The 25,146-nt window shown below is 37.3% G+C and overlaps 1 protein-coding gene across 13 annotated transcripts in view; it reads left to right on the top strand.

Annotated features, from left to right (window-relative positions):
• Positions 1-25,146, top strand: part of BMPR1B (bone morphogenetic protein receptor type 1B) — a 413,639-nt gene that overhangs the window by 120,175 nt on the left and 268,318 nt on the right. For all 13 annotated transcript variants that reach the window (XM_035293292.3, XM_078366787.1, XM_054253133.2 and 10 more), the window contains one exon: positions 867-936. The gene's annotated coding sequence lies outside the window, so the exon portion shown is untranslated. The remainder of the gene's footprint in view (positions 1-866; positions 937-25,146) is intronic.

Below are 25,146 nucleotides of genomic sequence, written 5' to 3'. Positions count from 1 at the left end.
GTGGAGGTTGCAGTGAGCCGAGATTGTGCCACTGTACTCCAGCCTAGGCAACAGAGCGAGACACCATCTTAAAAAAAAAAAGTCTGTGGCTATCATTTAAGTATCAATATCCTTGAACTAAGTAATGTCCAGAAACTGTTAAGTCTGTTGACTTAGTGTTTGCTTCTTTTTGGAAAGATACCAGAGAAACTTCAGATGATATCTATAATTCTATAATATGGAGTATTATATTTTCTCTTATTCATAAGCTGGGGCTTAAACGTTAGAACTTTGAGGTGCTATAGTAAAAGTAGGCTGGAGTGGAGTGGTGCGATCTTGGCTCACTGCAATCTCTACCTCCTGGGTTCAAGCAATTCTCCTGCTTCAGCCTCTTGAGTAGCTGGGACTACAGGCGCACCCTGCCACACCCAGCTAATATTTTGTATTTTAGTAGAGATGGGGTTTCACCGTATTGCTAAGGCTGGTGTCAAACTCCTGAGCTCAGGTAATCTGCCCACCTTGGCTTCCCAAAGTGCTGGGATTACAGGCATGAGCCCCTGCGCCCAGCCCTAAGAACTTCATTAGAAATTACACCAAAAGTTAGAACTCTGAGGTGCTCCTGATCTTTGCTGCAGTGCTATAATGAAAATCTATAATACTATTTTCATAAGTTGATCTGGTTCATAATAATCACAGGAATATGTGCTTTATTTTTGCTATATCTTTTCTATTAATAATAACAAATGAGCAAATGTAGGAAGAACTGTCCTCCCCGCCACCCCCAGTTCCATTATGTATTACCGTGATTCTGCCTTTGAACTGGTAAATAATAAGAAACCTTTCTCAAGCCACAAATAGTAACTCAGTTTTTGTCTCTTTGTTGACAGGGTGGAGTTCAGCCTATTCTTCCTTAGATGTGAAAGGAAAGGAAGGTCATTTCATGCCTTGTTGATAAAGGTAAGCTCATAGTAATTATTAAAGAATTTAGGATGTTTGGTAGGCATCCTTACTGCTGTTTGACATTCTGACTTTGTGGTATGCTGAAGTTAATAGAAAGATAATATATTTTATAAGGTAACTAGAATCTACAATTGTTCCTTTAGTTATCAGCAAAAACACATAAGATAAGGAAACTGGTGTAAATCAACATGACAAAGTGAATGCGGATTTGTTCTATAATGAGAAAGTAACTTGTGCTTTTCATTTGAAATATTGGCTTACACACTTAGTCTGTTCCTCAAACATTTACACACTTGGTAATAACCTTTTAACCATTGCTGATATCATCATGATAATGTTTTTCAAGTTAATACAAACTAGATTATAAAATTATGCCATTTTAAAGCAAATCTATCCATTATACTTTTCATGCTGATAGTTCTAGTTGGTGTCACTGATTTTAGAGGGCAAACGTGGAACAGGTGGTGTGAACACAGAGGCCCCACCTCTGACCCACGTACATTAGTGAATGTTAACTTGGAGACTCTTTTATAATGATGTGCTTCTACGTGTAGCTAATTTTACAGTGTGCTACAGTGTTCAGATGTTATTATGAATGCTTTAAATGAATTCAGTTTGTTCTTCACAAGTCTGTGAAAACTGTTCTGTGAGTATTCCCATTTTATAGATGTTAAAACTGAAGCATTGGAAAATTAAGAAAATTGCCCAGGATTACATGGATAGTAAGTGGTAGAGTTGGAATTACATTGAGACCTCCTTGAGATCTTTACTTCAATGCTATACTGAAACCTATAATACTGTTTGAACAATTTGAACTGGTTCATAATAATGATGGAAATATGTGCTTTATTTTGAATATATCTTTTCTAATAACACATGAACAAATGTAGGATGAATAAATATTAACACTTTTTAATGGGTTTGGCTTTATTCCAGTGAACTCTATCACAATTTTATTATACTTTAAATCCTTGTAAATCTACTCAGTGGTTTTCAGAAAGTTACTTTTGTATATTTATAAAATATTTCATTGCTTGCTTAAAAATAACCAGATTAAAAGATGGTGGCATAGTTTTAATTAAGAATGCAGAAATAATGTACTTGTAATACTTTTACAGGTATTAGTATTACTCCTTTGGCGGGTATAAAATACAATATATTTTTTTCTCCCTGGTTAAGCATTGTGAGGCTAAATGTTCAGCATAGTAAGTTTCAATTGGGCCACATATTATTCCACTGTGCTTAAAAACTCATATTGATTTGAGAATCAGAATCATAGACTATTCTTCATGGGGAGCGATGGTTGGGGAGTAAGCTAAAAATAATAGGTCTTGATTTGGGTTGCTGTCTCTTTCCAAAGGTTAGCATCTGGGATGTGGAGCAGGGCATCAGGAACATTCTATGGTTCCAGGGTGAGGGGTTCGGAAAAGATTTTGTTCATTTTTGAGTCATCCTTCCAGTTATTGGTGGGATCAGAATTTAACCCCAAAGAAAAGGGGCCTCTGACCAGGAGTTGGGATGGGGTTAGAGAACCAGTCAAATGGATTGGCCTCAGGGTTGCCATTTCTTATTAGTCAGTGAACTGAAATAAATCAGAAAGCAGAGAAAACCATTGCTTGTACACTAGGCTCTGCAAAGAGAAAGCAAGCGGGTGCCTATAGGCACGTTTCTCTAGAAATGAACGTCAGAATTAATTTAGATTAATCTAGATTCTTCATCCTCTACTCCCAGTATGAATTATCAAATAATGTTTGGTTTTCTGAAGATTTATCAGAACAGTGGAAATGGCTCAGCATGTAAATTAAGTTTTTAAACTATAAGAAAGTGAGGCCAAAAAAAGTAGAAACTTAAATGCATATATATTTTTCCGGAGATATCAACTATCAAATATATTGAAACTCATTCTATATATTATCTAGAAGTATAATATTTCTTAATAATAGAATAATTAAAACAGTATTTTTTCCCTTTTTAAAAAAATTTATTGTACTATAGATTCTGGGGTACATGTGCAGATCATGCGAGATTGTTGCATAGGTACATTCCTGGCAAGGTGGTTTTTTTGCCACCATCCCCCCATCACCTACACCTGACATTTCTCTCAATGATATCCCTCCCCCACCCTCCCTCCCTGTCCCTCCCTTAGTACCCACCCAACGGACCCCATTGTGTGATGCTCCCCTCTTTGTGTCCAAGCGTTCTCATTGTTCAACACCCTGCCTATGAGTGAGAACATGTGGTGTCTGATTTTCTGTTATTGTGTCAGTTTGCTGAGAATGATGGTTTCCAGGTTCATCCATGTCCCTACAAAGGAAACAAACTCATCTTTTTTTATGGCTGCATAGTATTCCGTGTTATATATGTGCCACATTTTCTTTGTCTAGTCTGTCATTGATGGGCATTTGGGTTGGTTCCAGGTCTTTGCTGTTGTAGACAGTGCCTCAGTGAACATGCATGTGCATGTGTCTTTATAATATAATGATTTATAGTCCTTTGGGTATGTACCCAGTAATGGGATTGCTGGGTGAAATGGAATTTCTGTTTTTAGATTCTTGAGGAATTGCCACACTGTCTTCCACAATGATTGAACTAATTTACACTCCCACCAACAGTGTAAAAGTGATCTTACTTCTCCACATCCTCCCCAGCATCTGTTGTCTCTAGATTTTTTAAGGTTCGCCATTCTAATTGGTGTGAGATGATATCTCAATGTGGTTTTGATTTGCATTTCTCTAATGACCAGTGATGATGAGCATTTTTTCATATGTTTGTTGGCTTCATATATGTCTTCTTTTGAAAAGTTTCTGTTAATATCCTTTGCCCACTTTTGGATGGGTTTGTTTGTTTTTTTCTTGTGAATCTTTCAGTTCTTTGTAGATTCTGGATATTAGCCCTTTATCAGATGGGTAGATTGCAAAATTTATTTCCCATTCTGTTGGTTGCCAGTTTGCTCTAATGATTGTTTCTTTTGCTGTGCAGAAGCTCTGAAGTTTAATTAGATCCAATTTATCTATTTTGGCTTTTGTTGCCACTGCTTTTCTTGTTTTAGTCATGAAGTCCTTGCCTATGCCTATGTCCTGGATGGTTCTTCCTAGGTTTTCTTCTAGAGTTTTTATGATGTTAGATCTTATGTTTAAGTCCTTAATCCATCTGGAGTTAATTTTAGTGTAAGGTGTCAGGAAGGGGTCCAGTTTCTGCTTTCTGCACATTGCTAGCCAGCTTTCCCAACACCATTTATTAAACGGGGGATCCTTTCCCCCTTGCATTTTGTCAGGTTTGTCAAAGATCAGATGGTTATAGATGTGTGGTGTTGCTCCAGAGGCCTCTGTTCTGTTCCACTGGTCTATGTCTCTGTTTTGATACCACTACCATGCTGTTTTGATTACTGTTGCCTTGTAGTATAGCTTGAAGTCTGGCAGCATGACGCTGCCTGCTTTGTTCTTTTTTCTTAGACTTGTCTTGGCTATGTGGGCTCTTTTCTGGTTCTACGTGAAGTTTAAAGTGTTTTTTCCAGTTCTGTGAAGAAGGTCATTGGCAGTTTGATGGGGATAGCATTAAATCTATAAATTACTTTGGGTAATATGGCCATTTTCATGATAATGATTCTTCCTAACCAATAGCATGGAATGTTTTTCCATCTGTTTGTGTCCTCTCTTATTTCCTTGAGCAGTGGTTGGTAGTTCTCCTTGAAGAGGTCCTTTGTTAGTTGTATTCCTAGGTATTTTATTCTTCTTGTAGCAGTTGTGAATGGGAGTTCGCTCTTGATTTGGTTCGCTTCAAGTCTGTTATTGGTGTATAGGAATGCTTGTGATTTCTGCACATTGATTTTGCTTCCTGTGACTTTGCTGAAGTTATTTATCATCTTAAGAAGAATTGGGCTGAGATGATGGGGTCTTCTAAATATGCATTCATGTCATCTGCAAATAGAGATAATTTGACTTCTTCCTTTCCTAATTGTATACCCTTTATTTCTTTTTCTTGCCTGATTGCTCTGGCTAAAACTTCCAATACTATATTATTAAGAGTGGAGAGAGATGGCATCCTTGTCTAGTGCCTGATTTCAAAGGGAATACTTCCAGTTTTTGCCCATTCAGAATGATATTGGCAGTGGGTTTGTTGTAAATAGCTTTTATTATCTTGTGATAGGTTCCATTAATACTTAATTTATTGAGAGTTTTTAGCATAAAGGCTGTTGAATTTTGTCAAAGGCCTTCTCTGCATCAATTGAGATAATCATGTGGTTTTGTCTTTGGTTCTATTTATTTGGTGGATTATGTTTATGGACTTGCATATGTTGAACCAGCCTTGCATTCCCAGGATGAAGCCTACTTGATCATGATGGGTAAGCTTTTTGATACGCTGTTGCAATTGGTTTGCCAGTATTTTATTGAAGATTTTTGCATCTGTGTTCAGCATGGAGACTGGCCTGAAGTTTTCTTTTTTTGTTGAGTCTCTGCCGGGTTTTGGTATCAGAATGATGTTGGTCTCATAAAAAAAGTTGGGGAGGATTTTTTCTTTTCATATTGTTTGCAATAGTTTCAGAATGATTGGTACCAGCTCCTCTTTGTACATCTAGTAGAATTCACTGTGAACCTGTCTGGACCTGGACTTATTTTGGTTGGTAGGCTGTTAATTGCTGCCTCAACTTCAGCCCTTGTTATTGGTCTGTTCAAAGTTTCAACTTCTTCCTGGTTTAGACTTGGGAGGGTGCAAGTGTTCATGAATTTATCCATTTCTTCCAGGTTTACTAGTTTATCTGCATAAAGTTGCTTATAGTAATCTCTGATGGTAGTTTTGTATTTCTGTGGGATTGGTGGTGATATCCCCTTTATCGTTTTTTATTGCATCCATTTGATTCTTCTCTCTTTTCTTTTTTATTAATCTGGCTAGCGGTCTGTCTATTTTGTTGATCTTTTTTAAAAACCAGCTCCTGGATTTATTGATTTTTTTTGAAGGGTTTTTTGTGTGTCTGCCTCCTTCATTTCTGCTCTGACCTTAGTTATTTCTTTTTTTCTGCTAAGTTTTGAGTTGTTTTGATCTTGCTCATCTAGCATTTTCAATTTTGACAGTAGGGTGTCAATTTTAGATCTTTCCTCGTTTCTCATTTGGGCATTTATTGCTATAAATTTCCCTCTAGACCCTGCTTTAAATGTGTCCCAGATATTCTGTTATGTTGTGTCCTCATTCTCATTTTTTTCAAAGAACATCTTTACTTCTGCCTTCATTTCATTGTTTATGTAGTCAACATTCAGGAGCCAATTGTTCAGTTTCCATGAAGTTGTGCGGTTTTGAGTTAGTTTCTTAATCCTGAGATCTAATTTGATTGCACTGTGGTCTGAGAGACTGTTATGATTTCCGTTTTTTTGCATTTGCTGAGGAGTGATTTACCTCCAGTTATGTGGTCAATTTTAGAGTAAGTGTGATGTGGTTCTGAGAAGAATGTATATTCTCTTGCTGTGGGGTGGAGAGTTCTGTAGATGTCTATTAGGTCCACTTGTTCTAGTTCTGTGTTCAAGTCCTATATATCCTTGTTGATTTCTGTCTCGTGGATCTGTCTAATGTTGACAGTGGAGTGTTAAAAGTCTCCCACTATTATTGTGTGGGAGTCTAAGTCTCTTTGTAGGTCATCTACAACTTGCTTTATGTATCTGGGTGCTCCGGTAATGGGTGCATATATATTTGGGTTAGTTAACTCTTTCTTGTTGTATTGATCCTTTCACCATAGTAGTGTCCTTCTTTGTCTCTTCCGATCTTTGTTGGTTTAAAGTCGATTTTATGTGAGACTAAAATTGCAACCCCTGCTTTGTTTTTGCTCTCCATTTCTTGGTAGATCTTCTTCCATCCCTTTATTTTGAGTCTATGTGTATATTTGCATGTGAGATGGGTTCTCCTGAATACAGCACACTGATGGGTTTTGACTTTTTACCCACGTTGGCAGTCATTGTCTTTTGATTTTGGCATTTAGGCCATTTACATTTAAGGTTAATATTGTTTTGTGTGAATCTGATCCTGCCGTTTTGTTGCTGGTTGGTTTGCCTGTTGGTCGATGCAGTTTCCTCATTGCATCATTGGTCTTTACCAGTTGGTTCATTCTTGCAGTGGCTGGTACTGCATGTTTTTTTCTGTGTTTAGTGCTTCCTTCAGGAGCTCTTGTAGGGCAGGTCTGGTGATGAAATCTCTCAGTAATTGCTTGTCTGTATCTGTAAAGGATTTCATTTCTCCTTCACTTATGAAGCTTAGTTTGGCTAGATATGAGATTCTGGGGTGAACGTTCTTTTCTTTAAGGATGTTGAATGTTGGTTCCCGCTCTCCTCTGGCTTGTTAAGGTTTTTGCCAAGAGATCCACTGTGAGTCTGATGGGCTTTCCTTTGTGGGTGACCTGAACTTTCTCTCTGGCTGCACTTAGCATTTTTTCCTTCATTTCAGCCCTGGTGAATCTGACAATTTTGTGCCTTGGGGTTGCTATTCTTGAGGAGGATCTCTGTGGTGTTCTTTGTGTTTCCTGTATTTGAATGTTGGCCTGCTTTGCTAGGTTGGGGACATTCTCCTGGATAATATTTTGAAGAGTGTTTTCCAGCTTTTTTCCTGGTCCTCTTCAGGTACACCAATCAAGTGTAGATTAGGTCTTTTCACATAATCCCATATTTCTTGGAGGCTTTGTTCATTTCTTTTCACTATTTTTTCTCTTTTCTTGCCTTCTCTTTTTATTTTGTTGAGTTGATCTCTCAATCTCTGATATCCTTTCTTCTGCTTGATGATACGGCTATTGAAACTTGTGTATGCTTCGCCAAGTTTTTGTGCTGTGTTTTTCAGCTCTATCAAGTCATTTATGTTCTTCTCTAGGCTGGTTATTCTAGTTAGCATTTCATCTAATCTTTTTTCAGTGTTCTTAGTTTCTTTGCATTGTGTTAAAATATGTTCTTTAGCTCAGAAAAGTTTGCTATTATCCATCTTCTGAAGCCTGCTTCTGTCAGCTCGTGAAAATTGTTTTCTGACCTGCTCTCTTGCCATGCTGGTGAGTCGTTGTGATCTCTCTGGGGAGGAGAGGCGTTCTGGACTTTGATGTTTTCGTCCTTTTTGTGCTGGTTTCTTCCCATCTTTGAGTGGACGTCCTTTCTGTTAAAGTTAGGGTTCTCTCTTTTTTTTTAAACGCAGGTGTCAGTGTGCCACTTGAAACATTCTGTCATTGTCTGCCTTTAGAGACACTGCTGGGCTGCTTTGGTCTCAGCCCAGGCTGCTGTTTGTTTTTCACCCAGTTTCCGTATTGCTGGGGATAGCCCCGCCTTCCCAATGGCAGGCTCTTTTGCTCTGCCTAGGCCGCTGTTCCCCTGGTGGAGGATGTGTTAACTGCGAAACTGCTGGGAGAGGGACTCCGGTTGCTGGATTTTGTGGGTGTGGGGGCCTGTCTGGTGGTATCCCCCTCCCTGCATTCAACTCTCCCTTCTGTGGGATGGGCAGTTCCTTTTAGCAAGCTTTCTCGGTATTACTCCAAATCTTTGCCCTGGTCTGCGCTAACAAGGCACCAGTCTGGCCATGGCTGCCAGTCTGGGCTGTCGCCGGGGTCTGTGACTCTGGGTGGTTCTCAGCAAGGTGGCGTTTTCCTGGTCTGTATGCTGCCGAAGTCTTGGAGTGAATTGCTCTATCTGATTCAGAGAACCAAGGAGGTGATGCCCCCCGTTCCTCCATGCCTGATACACTTTCCAGGTGGGGCAGTGCCCTGCTTTGCATCAGCTGGATGCCTTTGGGCTGCTTTCGCTGCCGTTTTTGGGGGTTAATCCTGCTGTTCAACCAGTCCCTTTAAAACAAAACTGGTACCTTGCTCGGAGATGCGGATATTGCTCTGGTTCAGTCACACTTGGTGGTAGCTGCACTCTGGAGAAGCTTTCTTTCAGCCATCTTCCCCTGAATCCCTTTTTTCTTTTCTTTGAGACAGAGTGTCACGCAGGCTGGAGTGCAGTGGCGTGATCCTGGCCTCCCAGAGTTCTGGGATTATAGACATGAGCCACTACACCGAGCTAAAACAGTATTTTTGTTAGTGAAAATCTATGCTTATTAGACAGATTTGGTAGCAAAAAGTAAAAATAATTACACCACCTCAATATTAGCACTTTTATATATTCTGTGTGTGTGCATGCACACATGTGCATGTGTGTGTATGTACCCATTTAAATTGGAATTATGTTGCCTATATTGATGAATGGTCTTCTAAAAAACAATTTTAATGGCTGTACCATCTTGTACAATGTTATGTTTTATTATTGTTTCAGCTTTTATTTCTAGGATATATTCCTGATGGTGGAATACTTAGATCATTCTCAAGGGATGAGAACATTTTTAAAGGCTCTATAAGCATATTGCAAAATCGCTTTCAGGAATGCTGTATGACTAAGATTTGTTTCAGGAGTGTAGTGGGGACTGGTTTCCATTGTTTTTTTTTTTTTGAGACAGAGTTTCGCTCTTGTTACCCAGGCTGGAGCGCAATCTCGGCTCACCGCAACCTCCGCCTCCTGGGCTCAGGCAATTCTCCTGCCTCAGCCTCCCGAGTAGCTGGGATTACAGGCATGCGCCACCATGCTCAGCTAATTTTTTGTATTTTTAGTAGAGACGGGGTTTCACCATGTTGACCTGGATGGTCTCAATCTCTTGACCTTGTGATCCACCCGTCTCGGCCTCCCAAAGTGCTGGGATTACAGGCGTGAGCCACCGCGCCCGGCCCGGTTTCCATTGTTTTAATATGCCCTTCTTTGTTCCTTCTAAGGTTTGTTAAAAGCCAAAATTGCAACAAATTTAGTTTAAAGATATTAGGTTTTTATTAGCAATTCATGAATCAGTAGCTTCTCATCTAAACATTTAGAAAAGGTGTTCCCAGGAGCGGGGCAGAGGAGGTTAGCTTTATTGGCAGGAAAGGGCTGCTGAAAGTAGAAACAGAAGTTGAAAAGTGAATTGATCATTTCAAAGTAACTTTCTTTATAGAATTAAAACAAAGAGTACTTTCCTGTTACACTGGCTCCAGGTAAACTAGGCTCCTCCCAGTTGACTGCTGTGTGTCTTCTAATTGTTTTCCTGAAAACAGGCCCATTTCAAACTTTAGTTGGATTATGTGGCTCCCAGCCACATAATGACTGCATCCTCTGTGACTCCATTTTGGGCTTGTCTGGTATATTGGGCCCAGTACAGAAGCTCAGTCCAAACCAGTGGCCTCTCATAAATTTTATTTAACAGGTTCTGTTTTTTTTTTAAATAACTTCTGATATGCTTATTAGACATTTGTATTTCATCTTCTGTGAGTTCCCAGTTTGTGTGTTTGCCAATTTATCTATTATAGTTTTAGTTTATTACTGATTTGTATGAGCTCCTTATGTAATTAAGATGATTAACTCTTTGTCATTTATATAAAATATTTCTACGGTTTCCTTTCTGTTTTAATGAATTTATTGAAGTATAACAGTTTCACATTGTATATTCAGGTTTAATAAATTTTTACTTGTAATTTCTTCATGTTTCCAGATTTAGAAAACCAAAAATGACAATTTAAATAGCAAAAATAGATGGATTATGTGGTATTTTTCTAGATCTATTTTGTCATTCACTCTTCCTAACAATCTTAGGTAGTGATTGTAAATGAGGAAACTAAGGCAAGGTGAGATTAAGTAACCAATGTAAGATAATCCCACAAGTAAATGGTAGAGCTGGCATTTGAACTGGTCATATGATTGCAAATCCTATGCTTTTTAGCAGTGCCTCATGCTTCTGGTAGAATAGAACAGAATAAGGGACTCTTAAGATGTTTAAGGTACTAATGGAAAGCTTAAAGGAAAACATTTGGATTTATTTGCATGTTTAAATTTGATTCTTTGGGAGGTCAAGGCTGGAAGATTGCTAGAGCCCACAAATTTGAAACTAGCCTGGGCAACATAGTTAGACTTGTCTTGATAAAAAAATTTTTGAAAGTTAGCCAGGTGTGCTGGAGTGTGCCTGTTGTCCCAGCTGCTCTAGGAGGCTGAGGCAGGAGGATCTTTTGAGCTCACAAGTCAAGGCTACAGTGAGCCATATTAGCACCACTGTATTCCAGCTGGGGTGACAGAGTGAGACCTTGTCTCACAAATGAATAAAAATAAAAATAAAGTACATTTGATTCTTATTTTTCAAGTATCCAGTAATTTTTCTTTTCCTGTCGTTTGGTCCAGGAGATCTTTAATTTTTTTCCCATTATTATAGAATAGATATAGAAAAATATTTTGTCTAACTATATCTCATATGTTAGTGTCATTAAATTAGTGTGCATATGGGCAAGACTGTATTACATAATGAAAAATCAGGTTTTAATATGAAGTTTGACACTTAAAAAAAACTGTACATTGAAAATACTGTGGTCACACCAACCATGTGGATTGTTTGGCCTTCCTAGAGTAAGTTTCAATTTAATTAGTTATGGACTTGTTATTTGTGGTATTCATCCAGTATCTAAGAGAAGTGATGATCATAACAAAATATTTTTTATGGAACATCTTATATAAAATGATAAAATAATACAAATTATTATAATTTTATTCATAATTTTTGACCTTTTAAAATACATGTAACATGCTGCTACGTAGGTGTGTGTTTCTCATTTACTAAAAAATGGAACTTTCCTAGCAGGATGGCCCTATAGCTGAAGCATTATGTAATCTTTGATTGGTTCTCATTCAAGAATTGGCAGAATTTCACAGTAGTGTACTTCTAACTCGTCTCTCTGAATTCAAGGCAGAACAGCAAATATGCTTTAAAAACAATGTATTAAAATGATATAAGTTTATTTTTTATTTTACTTATTTTGCAACAAGATCTCCTTTTGACACCTCGGCTAGAGTGCAGAGGTGCGATCATAGCTCACTGCAGCCTCGACCTCCTAGGTAGCAATCCTCCCAGCTCAGCCTCCTGAGTAGCTGGGACTGCAAGTGTACACCAACACTTCTGGGTAATTTTGTTCTGTTTTTCTGTAGAGATGGGATTGCACAATGTTGCCCAGGCTGGTTTCGAACTTCTGTGCTCAAGCAGTCCTCCTGCCTTGGCCTCCCAAACTGCTGGGATTACAGGCATGAGTTATTGCTCCTGACCATTAAAATGATTTTTATTTTATTTTTTTGAGACAGAGTTTTGCTGTATTGCCCAGGCTAGAGTGCAGTGGTGTGATCTCGGCCCACTGCAACTTCTGCCTCCCAGGTTTAAGCAGTTCTTTCTTATCCCTCCAGGTAGCTGGGATTACAGGATGCCACCACACTAGCTAATTTTTGTATTTTTAGTAGAGACAGGATTTCACAATATTGGCCAGGCTGGTCTCCAACTCCTGACCTCAGGTTAAGACTGTAACCCCAAGGGCACTGAAAATCTATTAAAGGCTTTCAATTGAGGAAGTTAGATCATCATTTCTTTTGAGACCTTGGAAGGTCCACCATGACTTTAAGGGAGACATTAGATTGGTGGAAGCAAATTGGAGACAGAAAAATATTACATATATTATAAAATCTCCTCTGCTTTAGTCATTGACAAGATAAGACAAAACAATGTATGCTGAGTGCTTAGTACAGAAGGCAGCTGTACCAAACAATACCGGAGGTGAAAGGCAAAATCACAATTTTCAGCTAAATATTATGTTTTCTCTACTCTTGTTCCCCAGTCCCAAGATAAACTTTGATGGGGAGAATTAGGTTTGTTTCCAAGATAAGGCAAAGCTATACTTGTTCTCATATGAAAACATAAAATATATTTAGCGAAAAAATTGTTACACATATCCTAGAACAGAAAAAACACACAAAAGACTACCATGTTCCTTCTGCATGCTATGAAGAAAATATTCCTCTATAGAAGGGAAGATAATTTTTTTAATTTAAAAAAACCCGGCCGGGCACGGTGGCTCAAGCCTGTAATCCCAGCATTTTGGGAGGCCGAGGCAGGTGGATCACGAGGTCTAGAGATCAAGACCATCCTGGTCAACATGGTGAAACCGCGTCTCTACTAAAAATACAAAAAATTAGCTGGGCATGGTGGCGCGTGCCTGTAATCCCAGTTACTCAGGAGGCTGAGGCAGGAGAATTGCCTGAGCCCTGGAGGCGGAGGTTGCAGTGAGCCGAGATTGCGCCATTGCACTCCAGCCTGGGTAACAAGAGTGAAACTCCGTCTGAAAAAAAAAAAAAAATCCATGTAAAAATGTCATTCTCCCCAATCCTTAAATGGGGGGAATAAATAAAAGAGTGAGGGGAGCAGTGGCATAAGAACCTTTTTCATGCCAGTATTTTCAAACAGAGTCCTAGACAGCTTTTCACACATTCTTAAGTTTGAAATCCAGAATCACAATCTTCTAGAGATGAGAACTGGTTTTTTCCAAAGACTCACTAATTCGGTCAGGTGCATTAGCCAGGGTTGAGACACTGTCTTACCCATAAGTCTTTCCTTTCACTTATAAACCACTACAGGATATCTCAGCCTGCTTTACAAAGATTATTTTTAGAGCTAAAAGGCAGCTTAGCCATCAACCGAAGTGAAACCAATAGCCTTATTTTATGACTGAAGAAATAAAGGCCTAGAAATTTTGAAATATTAGGCCAGGAACTCACTCCTGCCTCAGCCTCCTGAGTAGCTGCGATTACAGGCACGCACCACCATGCCCAGCTAATTTTTTGTATTTTTAGTAGAGACGGGGTTTCACCATGTTGACCAGGATGGTCTTGATCTCTAGACCTGGTGATCCACCTGCCTCGGCCTCCCAAAATGCTGGGATTACAGGCTTGAGCCACTGTGCCCAGCCGGATTTTTTTAAATTAAAAAAATTATCTTCCCTTCTATAGAGGAATATTTTCTTCATAGCATGCAGAAGGAACATGGTAGTCTTTTGTGTGTCTTTTCTGTTCTAGGATGTGTATAACAATTCTTTCGCTAAATATATTTTATGTTTTCATATGGGAACAAGTATAGCCTTGCTTTATCTTGGCCTACTGTTCCAGTTTCATATAAAAACTTACCTCGGCCAGGTGTGGTGGCTCATGCCTATAATCCTAGCACTTTAGGAAGCTGAGGCAGGTAGACCACTTGAGGTCAGGAGTTCAAGACCAGCCTGGCTAACATGGTGAAACCCATCTTTGCTTAAAATACAAAAATTAGCCAGGCATGGTGGCAGGCGCCTGTAATCCCAGCTACTCGGGAGGCTGAGGCAAGAGAATCACTTGAATGCAGGAGGCTAAAGTTGCAGTGAGCTGAGATAGTGCCATTGCACTCCAGCCTGGAAGACAGAGAGAGACTCCATCTCAAAAAAAAAAAAGCAAAAAACAAAACAAAACAAAACAAAAAACACCTGACCTCCAGTCAGTTAAATGGAGGAGCATACTTTCAAATTGGATAAGAGTTACGACCACCTTAGGGAGGTTTTAGAGTTTCTCATAACCGTATTTAGGTGTTAATAAAATTTTCAGACATGAATAAGATGGCATCTTATAAAATATCAACTGTAAACATACATTTCATGATTACAGATTGTGGTTGACTAAATGCAACATTGACCCCAAAATTCCCTTCTGCATGTGTCTAGCACTCTTTGCAATAAGACTTTGTAGTTGTTCCTATTAAGAAGTTTTTTTTCCCAGCTCTTGAATGTGGACTGGCTTTGTGATTTACTTAAGCCAATAGAATATAGCTAAAGTAGAGGTGTGCCAATTCCCAGCCTGGGTCTTAAGAGCTCTTGCTTGCTTCTGTTCCTCTTGGAACTCTGCCACTGCTGTGAGCACAGGAGCTGGTTCACCTGGTGGAAGGGGAGCAGCTGAGTGGAACAGAGCCAAGTTCTTCTACTTGAGTCTGGCCCTCTCAGACCAGCCATCAGCCAGCTAGCCAAAAATATATAAGACAGAACAGCCAAAATCAGCAGAGCCACCTAACCAACCTGTACCTGGCTATACATGCTTGATGGAACCCAACTGAGACCTGAAATTCCTCCCATCTTGACCCATAGATTCATGATTAATTAATGTTTGGAGCCACTGAGTTTTAGGGTAGCTCACTTTTACAGCAGTAGTAACAGATAAACAGATATTAGTGCCTTTTCCATCTATTCGCTGAGAAGATGATTAAAAAGGAGCAAGTTGAAATGTTGCTTCTTTATTTAGCACATCATTATTATTGGGGGTTAGAAAGATTTGACAAATGTATCTGCCTGTTTCTAAGAATTTGCATAGAATGGTAGAGTTTGGACATTTTCCTATTCTTATTTGTTTTAAAAACCATAATAAGAAAATACAAAGTATCCTTGTTTTTTTTAACTGCAGCCGTTGGTGCCAACATATTTCACCAGAGAAGACACTTTAGTTTTTAAACTTCAGGAAATAAAAGACATTTTGCCAAAAATGCCTGATTGCTTTGTAGTTTTTGAAGGAAATGTTAAGTTTATATAGAAAAAGAACATGACTTCCATTTCTGGCATTATGGCAGAATAAATATTTAGAAAAAAATCATTTAGAATTTAAAAATATAATTTAAAGAGCTCAATCTAATTATTTGATATAATTGTAAAATATATTGCTGACCTGGAGAGATACTAAACTAAATCTTCAGAAGCAATAAATAAGATTTCATGAATCCAGAAATATACTGGATCTGACCGAGTCCTGGTAACACAATCCTGGAAATGTGGCATTCACAGTGAAAGGATGTATTTGGAACAAAACTTTCCCTTCAGAAGGAAGCTTAGTAAATGTGGAAAACATGAAGAACACAAAGTAAGATAATAGGATTAAATTCAAATATATCTTTAATTATGATAAATCAAAATTTAATTATGATAAATTTTTTAGTTCAAAGACAAAGATTGTTACACTGCATTGCCAAAATCCAGGTATATGCTGTTTATAAGTGCTGTGCCTAAGTTATAAATTTAAAAATGGTTGAAAATAACAATTGAAAATAATGTATCAGGCAAATAATAATCAAAAGCTTGGATATAGTGAGAAGTAACACTTTAAGATGAAAAACCATTACTACAGATATAAAAGATTAGTACAATTTGATAAAAGATTAAAATATTTAATACCGTAAAAACCGTAGAAGAAAATCTAGGCAAAACCATTCAGGACATAGGTATAAGAAAGGACTTCATGACCAAAACACCAAAAGCATTGGCAACAAAAGCCGAGGTAGACAAATGGGACCTAATTAAACTCCACAGCTTATGCACAGCAAAAGAGACAGTCATTAGAGTGAATCAGCAACCAACAGAATGGGAAAAAATTTTTGCAATCTACCCATCTGACAAAGGGTAATATCCAGAATCTATAAAGAACCAAAACAGATATGCAAGAAAAAAACAAGCCCATTCAAAAGTGGACGAAGGATATAAACAGACACTTTACAAAAGAAGACATACATGAGGCCAACAAACATATGAAAAAATGCTCATCATCATTGGTCATTAGAGAAATGCAAATCAAAACTACACTGAGATACCATCTCATGCCAGTTAGAATGGCAATCATTAAAAAATCTGGAGACAACAGACGCTGGAGAGGATATGGAGAAATAGGAATGTTTTTACACTGTTGGTGGGAGTGTAAATTAGTTCATCCATTGTGGAAGACAGTGTAGTGATTCATCAAGGACCTAGAAATAGAAATTCCATTTGACCCAGCAATCCCATTGCTAGATATATATCCAAAGGATTATAAATTGTTCTGCTATAAGGACACATGCACACGAGTGTTCATTTCAGCACTGTTTACAATAGCAAAAACCTGGGACCAACCCAAATATCCATCGATGATAGACTGGACAGGGAAAATGTGGCACATATACACCATGGAGTACTGTGCAGCCATCAAAAACGAATTTGTGTCCTTTGTAGGGACATGGATGAACCTGGAACCCATCATTCTCAGCAAACTGACACAAGAATAGAAAATCAAACACCGCATGTTCTCACTCATAGGCAGGTGTTGAACAGTGAGAACACATGGACACAAAGAGGGGAGCATCACACACTGGGGTCTGTTGGGGGGAACTGAGTGGGGACAGCAGGGTTGGGGAGTTAGGGAGAGATAGTTTGGGGAGAAATACCAGATATAGGTGATGGGGAGGAAGGCAGCAAATCACACTGCCATGTCAATCTTGCATGTTCTTCACATGTACCCCAAAACCTAAAATGCAATTAAAAAATGATTAAAATATTCTGAAAGATACAATTTCTAATTTATATCTAAAGTCTGGTTTAATTTTTTTGTAAAGCTAAAATAACTGAATTACAAAGAGAATTTAACAAATTTTTAGTAGATTATCTGAACATAACGTTCTCTGTTTCTGATTGACTGAGCAGTTCCTAAATCTATAAGCATATTGGAAAGTTGAGCTATACAAATACTGCAATTGATATAATGGCTTTCTTTTGTATATTATACTACACAATTGTTGAGTACACATTCTTTTAAAAGACATGGAACATGTTTTTAAAAATGACCACCTACCTTCCAGATAACTGGACAGTGAAGAGTTGGTAGTAAAGTAACCTCTTCAGATCTCCCCTACTGATGTGAAATTAATGTAACACTAATACATTTATATGCAAAAATACACACACAACATCACTTGAAGACAGAGAATGCCATGATTACAAAATAACTGTAAGTTCTGCAGTCCTCCATACTCCTGCCTCTTCCCTGTCGTGTTGCGGTGCTTTGTAGTATACACGCACAGACTGGGAATCACTTGGGGTGGAAGAAAAGGGACACTGGCAAGGGAGCTTAAGGAAGAGTTGGAGAGACCACTACACAGGTCAGATATACTTTAAATCTGAAAATGCAGAAAAAAGAACTGGGAAGATGGGGCGAAGATTATGGGAAAAGGTATCAAAGTATGAGCTATTTAAAGGGTCAAATTAACAATTTTATGGGACAGTCCTTCAATTGCATTGCTTTTCAGGTAGGGACAAAAGGTAAAAAGGAACAAAGAGTGGTTCTTTGGCAATGTATGAGAAAGGAGAAAAGGAAAAGGGTTAAATTAGGGTGCTGTAAAACAAAGGAGAACACAAACTTGGAGGACTTGTAACCCTTCTCCCCCACTACTAAAACAAATACACATGTAAAAGAATAAATCTTGCTGACCCTGGAATTTGCCAGATTGACAGAAAAAGGTGCCTTTAAACTAGGAATTTTGTAAAATATCCTCACATCACAAAATAAACAAAAGGAAAATAAAAATTCATACAAATCTATTGAAGAAGGTCAGGTTGTGAATTCGCATACAAATCAACTGAGGGAAATACCACCTTAATCCCCCTCCCACAAAAGCAGGAAGCAGTAGAAAACTGTCTGCAATCTAAACAATTAAATATACTCAAACATTTAGGTATAAGAAAACTACTTTTAATCAGAAATTTAAAAATTAAAAACAAATAGAAAAAGCAGGGAGAGTTGAAAAAAATAGTATATTGAACTTGGTAAATAAATACAATAAAATGAAAAAATCATCTCACAAATGAAGATTAAAGAGTACCCAGAGAGAATAGATTCAAATGAAAATTAATAAGAGGTATCTTAAAAAAAAAAAAACAGGAAAAAGACCAAGAGAATGCAAATAACACAAAAGAAGCAAAATGGGTCATAGAGTAGTGTGGAAATGGAAGACAGGCAAAGGAGTAATAATACTTATATTACTTGATTCTCTGAAGAAGAAAAACAATTCACAAAACCAACATTTAAAACTATAATCCAAGAAAATTTTTCAAAAATAGAAAAAAACTCAGGGTCTCTACACATTGAGAGAGCTTACATGGGCTTATTAACTCCAAGCAATAAACTTGGAGATTTAGCCTGTTTCAACAATGATTATAAAATTCTAAAGGCTTACAGGCGGAAAGAACATGTCATCTACAAAAGCAAAATAATTAGACTAGCATTAGATATTCAAAACCAATATTCAATGCAAGGAAACAAACAGTTTGTTGTTATTATTTTTTATTATATTCAGTGAAAGAAAGTGGCAGCCAAGAATTTTATATCCAAACTATTTTTCAATTTTCATAGCTTTAGAAAAGGAGTTTTCAACATTTAAGAGTTTAGGGAATTTTCTATCAGCACTTCCTGAGGACTCTATTAGGGCATGAGCTGTATCCATACAAATTATTACTAGGAAAGCATCAGTAAAAGGACTGATGGTATTTTAAAATAAATAAATATGAGTAAAAGACTAAAATAAAAGTAGAGATGAGATATGCCAATTAAAAAAATCAGAGAAGAGAGGAAAGGAAAAGAAAATAGAAAAAGATCTTTGTTGTGTAGGCAGAAGTAGGCCGATGTTAAAGGACCACATGATTTTTTGTAATAGCATGAATAATAACAGTGATAATAATTCAAAGCACTTGCTATGCACCAGGCACAGTTTTAAACACCTTGCAAACATTATTTAATTTTTTCACAATTATAAGAGGTAGGTGCTGATATTGATCATTTTATAGATAAGGAAACTAAAGCAGAGATTAAATAGCCCTTGGTCCAAAGCTGGTAAGTCATGAAGCTGATACTGAGGTAGAGGAAGGCTGACTGTAAATTTTTACTTGGACCCATAAACTAAGTGACCCAATAACCTGGCTTTTCCGAGACTAGTCCCAATTTCAAATATTTTGTTTTAAGATTATTAGGAGATTGTTTTATCAGATTTTATTGTTAGAAATGCTATTAATGATATATTTCTAATATATCATGATATATCATAATAATATAATCTCCAAGGAAATGATATTTCTAAGGAAACTATTATTTCTTATACCAGAAAAGCAAGACACCAGTATTAAAACATTTTAAAATTTGTAGTACATAATACTAAATTTCAATAGTTTTTCTAAATGAAAACAGGTTTTAAGAGTCTTATTTTAAATATATGTTGGAGCCTCAAAGAACCAGACAGAAATTTATAATAAAGAGGACTGGCTGTCAGTAGCAGGAGCCTCTTGCGGGGGATCCAAGAGAGGCCTCTTAATTAATTTTTATTGTAAATTTTACAATGGTGATGTTTCAAATGTGTTATCCAAAAGGAAACTTTATCGAGTTTCAATAGTGATACTTTATTTTTTTTGTCTTCCTACATTTTTATCATAATTTGCCTGAGATTAAAATTCTTTTTCCAGTAATAATGTTGTAATATAAAATATCTAGAATTAATCTTGTATATAATATAGGCAAATTTCTGAGCCAAACATTTCTAAGCCCTGCGTCAACTCTGTATTATCTCTAAATAATAGATAAAAGATAAAGAAATGGATGCTCTAATTAGCAAAGTGAAAACAAATTAAGATTGAAATTGAGGTTTGTACAACTCCAGAGCTCATGCATATTCCCTCTGTACTGCATAGTTTTAATTCCTTCACAAAAGGTGTTTATCAAAAATAAATCAATAAATAAACAAAAGGTGTTGTGCTTTGTTCGGATATGAGCAGAAGAGCTCATTAGTTCTGTGCCTCCTTCCTTTGTTCATTGCTCCTGCTGTTCTGCAGAGAACTTTCCCATGCAGAATAGCCATAATGTACTACAGCCTTCATGTTCCAAAACGGGAAACCTGAGAAGGAGCTACAGTCTTCCTGCAGGCAACAGATGGTTACTGTTTAAATGAGGGTAAACTCTGGATCTCATCTGTGAAGTGACTCTAGGTTTTTGGGTGGGTGGTTTGGGGAGTCAGGTCAAAGGAACAAGCTAGTAACAAGATTTAGGAGGAGGAGGAAGAAGTAAACAAACCAAATTTGTCTGTAGCTTTTTTTTGCCCTTATATACCGTTTAATCATAGTCACATGGCAGGTTGTATTTTTCTGACCCCTCCTCTACCCCAAATTGAGGGAGAGGAATGTAGGGAGGGCATGGCAGGCTGTTGAAATTTGTAGTGTGTTGGCATCTAGCAAGTGCGTTTTGCTGTGGGGTAAGTCCTGTGGCTTGTTTTCTGTCTTCGTGAATAGAGCCTTTCCAACTTTGCCAAGCCTACAGTTAATGTGATCAAGGGATTTATTATGAAATGTACTAAATCTTGGCATGGGGCTAATTGCATATAACAAGAAGCCTGCTAGAGGCTTGGACCTGAGAAGTGACACATGCAAAAAGCATTCTCTTTCTGATGCTGCTGAAAGAGGTTTTGTGTAGGGGAATGTCTGCACTTACTGCTAATGAGGCAACCCCCTGTCCCCCAAAGCTTATTTCTGAGTTACTTGTTAAATGTAGAATTCTCTCTCTCTTTCCTTCTTCCCACTTTTAGGAACAATTGGCGATTGAAGAATTGATATTTATTTACTAACTCGACTTCTAAACCTCTTACTATATTATAAAAATACATCTGTGGCAGTAAATTACATGAGTGTAATTATGACCTAGAATAATTCCAATGTAAAAGTATAAAAGTGAATCAGAGAAGGTGTATTAGTCATTTTGGGCTGCTGTAACAAAGTACTTTAGATTGGTGGCTAAACAAAAGAAATTTATTTTTTCACAGTTCTGGAGCTGAAAATTTAAAATCAGAATGCCAACATGATTGGATTCTGGTGTAGGCTCTCTTTCTAGCTTGCCGACTGCCACCCTCTTGCTGCTCCCTTACATGGTGGAGAGAGACAGTGCATGCTCTCTGGTGTCTCTTATAAGGGCACTAATCCCATCCTGAAGGCCCTGTCCTTATGATCTCATGTAACCCTAGTTAACTCCCAAAGGCTCCATTTCCAAGTATCATCACACTGGGGGGTTAGGGCTTTGGCATATGAATTGGGAAGGACACAATTCAGTCCGTAGCAGAAGTGGTTAAAGGGAAAGGCCAATATTGCATTTTTTTGAGTTCAGTGTGTACCCCTAAAACTTAATTTATTTTAAAATTTAGTTTAAAAGTAGTAATTGAAGAACAGTTCTTTAAACCCTTCCTATTGTTTTGTTGCAATTTTGTTGTCTGTATCTTCTCATAACTTTATTGAGATATTATCTTTTTGTTTCTCAGAATATCCTAATATGTGCGTTGTACATAGTAAGTGCTTAATATTTGTGTGGTACATTAAGCATTAACTTGTTTGATAACTTAAACACTTAACACTTTCCCACTATACATACCACATACATCTTATCACTGAAATGTACAGAGATAAAGCAGTAAAACTTGGTTCGATGAAATGGTTACATCCTCTTTTGAATATTATGAGAAGCAATATTCTGCAGATAGGTACTCTTTGATTCTGATTTTTAAAAAAGTAACAGGTATATATGTGAAATAATTGTAAGGGTTCATTCATATCTCTCAGTAATTTTTGCACATGTAAAGCTAAGACTTTGATACTTAAGTTTTTAAAGTATCATTTACCTTTTAAGAAGTATTATAGTGTCTTTCATCATATGGTTAACAGTGATCTTTATGGTACTAGTGGTTTTGGAAGTGTTGGTAATCCTGAGCTTAAAACAGTAGTGGCCACACATTTTAATCCTGGCACAGCAAAAAGGAAATGTTGGAATGACAATGTATATAGAATTAGGAGAAACAAAACAAAAGGTACTATTCAAAAATGGAATAGTGTAGGGATTGTATGACCCCTAGAACATTGCAGATTCATTAATATCTAGGCCTTACCAGATCAGTTACAATTTTGATCAAGTGCTACAAATGGGCATTGATGAGGATGATAAAAACTTGATGCTTTACAGAGAAAGAATGGTGTACCTGTTTATTCACTCATTCAGCATTTATATATTGAGGATCTCTTGTATTTGAGGCACCATGCCAAGCCCTGTGACAAAGAGACAAATCAGTGATAGCTTTTACCTTCAAGTACTTCATTTTTTATTTACTTTAATGTTGAGTCCCTCCAACATATTAAGCACTGTCCTGTGTGTTGGGGCTGTTCACACAAACTCCTTTAAGAATGGTCCGTTTAAAAAAAAAACTTATGTCTCATTTAGGGAAATTCACATAAACTTGTAATTGCTCTTAGTTATTATGTTTAATAACTTGAGGTTTGGTGCCAGGTCTGAATGGAGGTTAACATCCCAGAGGAACATATGGCTTTCTAAACAATTCACCAAGTCTGGTATGTGTTGTCTCAGTAGATTACATTCTTGCTACCCACAGGGTGGTTTGTCTGGGAACCAGCAGCAGTGCCACCACCTGCAAGCTTACTGGAAATGCACGTTTCACCCCAGACCCACTGAATCTGAATCTACCTTTTAATAAGATCTCCACATGATTCACATACATGTTAAACTTAGAGGAGCTTTGATACAAGGTTTGACTTGTAGTCATAATTATATGAGATGAGATTTTATCTGATCTCCTAGTTGAGCTGTTATTTGTTCATATATACTTTTAACAAGCATTTATTGAACACAAGGATTTATTGAACAAGCACGATGTACTGTACTGTTAGCTGAGGCCCCCCAAATAATAGAATACCCTATAGTCATGTTTAATCACTAAATAAATTCTACAACTCATTGAAGAAGTAATTCTATGGGTATGGAGAGTAAGGAGACTTTACAGAAGATGTGATACTTGAACTGGACCTTTAAAGACCCACAAGAATTTGTTTCGGGAGAGAGGGAGAAATATCTCAGATCATTTTCTCAGATTTCATTTAACGTCAGCTTTAGAAAAGGTGAATTTCTAGAGGGAGTTTGTTGAAAATCTTTTAAAACTTATTAGGTAATCTACCAACTCAAGTTTTGTATATTTTAATGCATTTTGTCAATGGTATATGAATGTACTATTTCCTGAGGAAATGTGGGATGATGAACTTTGGAGTTCGGTTTGAGTAATTTGACATTCTGAACTTCAGTTTCTTCATCTGTAAAATGGGGATATCAGTCCTGCATGGTTTTCATGAAGATTACAGGAGCAAAAATCCAGCACTTTGGAGTCCAGTAAGTTTAAATGTTAATGAATATAAAAACAATTTTAGTTTTTTTTTGTATAATGTCGCTAATTTGTATTAGCAAAAGGAAAATATAATGTAACGTGCTTAAAATAAAAATCTTCCTTTATAATATAAATGAATATAAAACAAGAAAAAATTAAAAAATGAAAAATAATGAGTCATAACATCTGAAATAATAGTTTCACCTTCTGGAAGAGAAAAACTTGCAAACTTAACACTCTCCTTTGGCTCTGGACTTTGCACTTAGTGTTTGTGGTCCATCCGAGGAAAGGCCTTCTCTGTCTGTAGTAATGGACCATTTCCGTCTTGGTTAATGAGGCTTCACTTCAATGCCTTTTAATTAGAATAGGAAATTTGCGTAGAGTGGAATCTTCATCATGTTGTTCATAGGCTAAGAAGAAATATATGCATATGTTCTTAGAGAAAATAGGACTTTTCTTCTTCTTCTTTTTAAAATTTCTCAAATTGGAGACACACATTTCAGTACTGTGCTAATAAAGACCAGCTGAGTCTTTCTCATATAAACAGAAATTGAAATTGGCTTTCTCTAATCAGTGAAAAAGAAATGTTCCTTATACGACACTCAAGAACTGGGTTTGTGCGTTCTATAGCTGCAGTCTCACATGACTTCAGGCGAAATTTCTTGGTGCCTTTCCATTCCTATAAAATGGTGTTTTGCGAACCAGCGGTAGAAGGCAAAACATAAATGGATGGCATTAAACAAAAAGAAGGTGGAAATGGTGGAGAGAACCTACTGCCGTGTGGCAGTGTTTGAAATGGATGACAACATAAAGTGGGCTGAGGTACACAATGTGAGTCCCACAGTGAAATGTGCCTCTCAAGGTAAACAGTTCAGTTTTGTTGTCCTTGGCAGTTTTTGAAAACCTTGTCACGTTAATGTAGTTATTGAAATTGAATTTGGAAATTGTAATGTTGTTCTCTTATTTCACTTAAAAACATTGCTGCTAATGCCCACCTTGAAAGGGATCACATATATCTCATAAGCAGGGCACTGCTAATATTTTAGTAACCCCATAAAAAGGATAGTGAAATGAAATACTGTAAAAGCACAACCAGTCTGCATTTTCTTTTCCCTGCTTTTTTCCAATGGGATGCATAATGCAAAAATAACCCACAACCCAAGTGCTCTTTACAAATACACAAATGGTACTCATTGTGTGTTGGAGATCACATGTGACCTTGGCAACATTTCAGGGTTACATTTTCGTAGATCAACTGTTCTTGAATCGTTTCTCCAATATATTGGCATGGAACAGCTTTTCTTAAACAGTAAGCATTTATACCTTCTTTCCCCA

This window comes from Callithrix jacchus, chromosome 3, assembly GCF_049354715.1.
Source record: "Callithrix jacchus isolate 240 chromosome 3, calJac240_pri, whole genome shotgun sequence".
In the NCBI taxonomy this organism is placed as follows: domain Eukaryota; kingdom Metazoa; phylum Chordata; class Mammalia; order Primates; family Cebidae; genus Callithrix; species Callithrix jacchus.
Note: the sequence above shows the minus strand (reverse complement) of the source record. Positions and strands in the feature narration are given on the sequence as shown.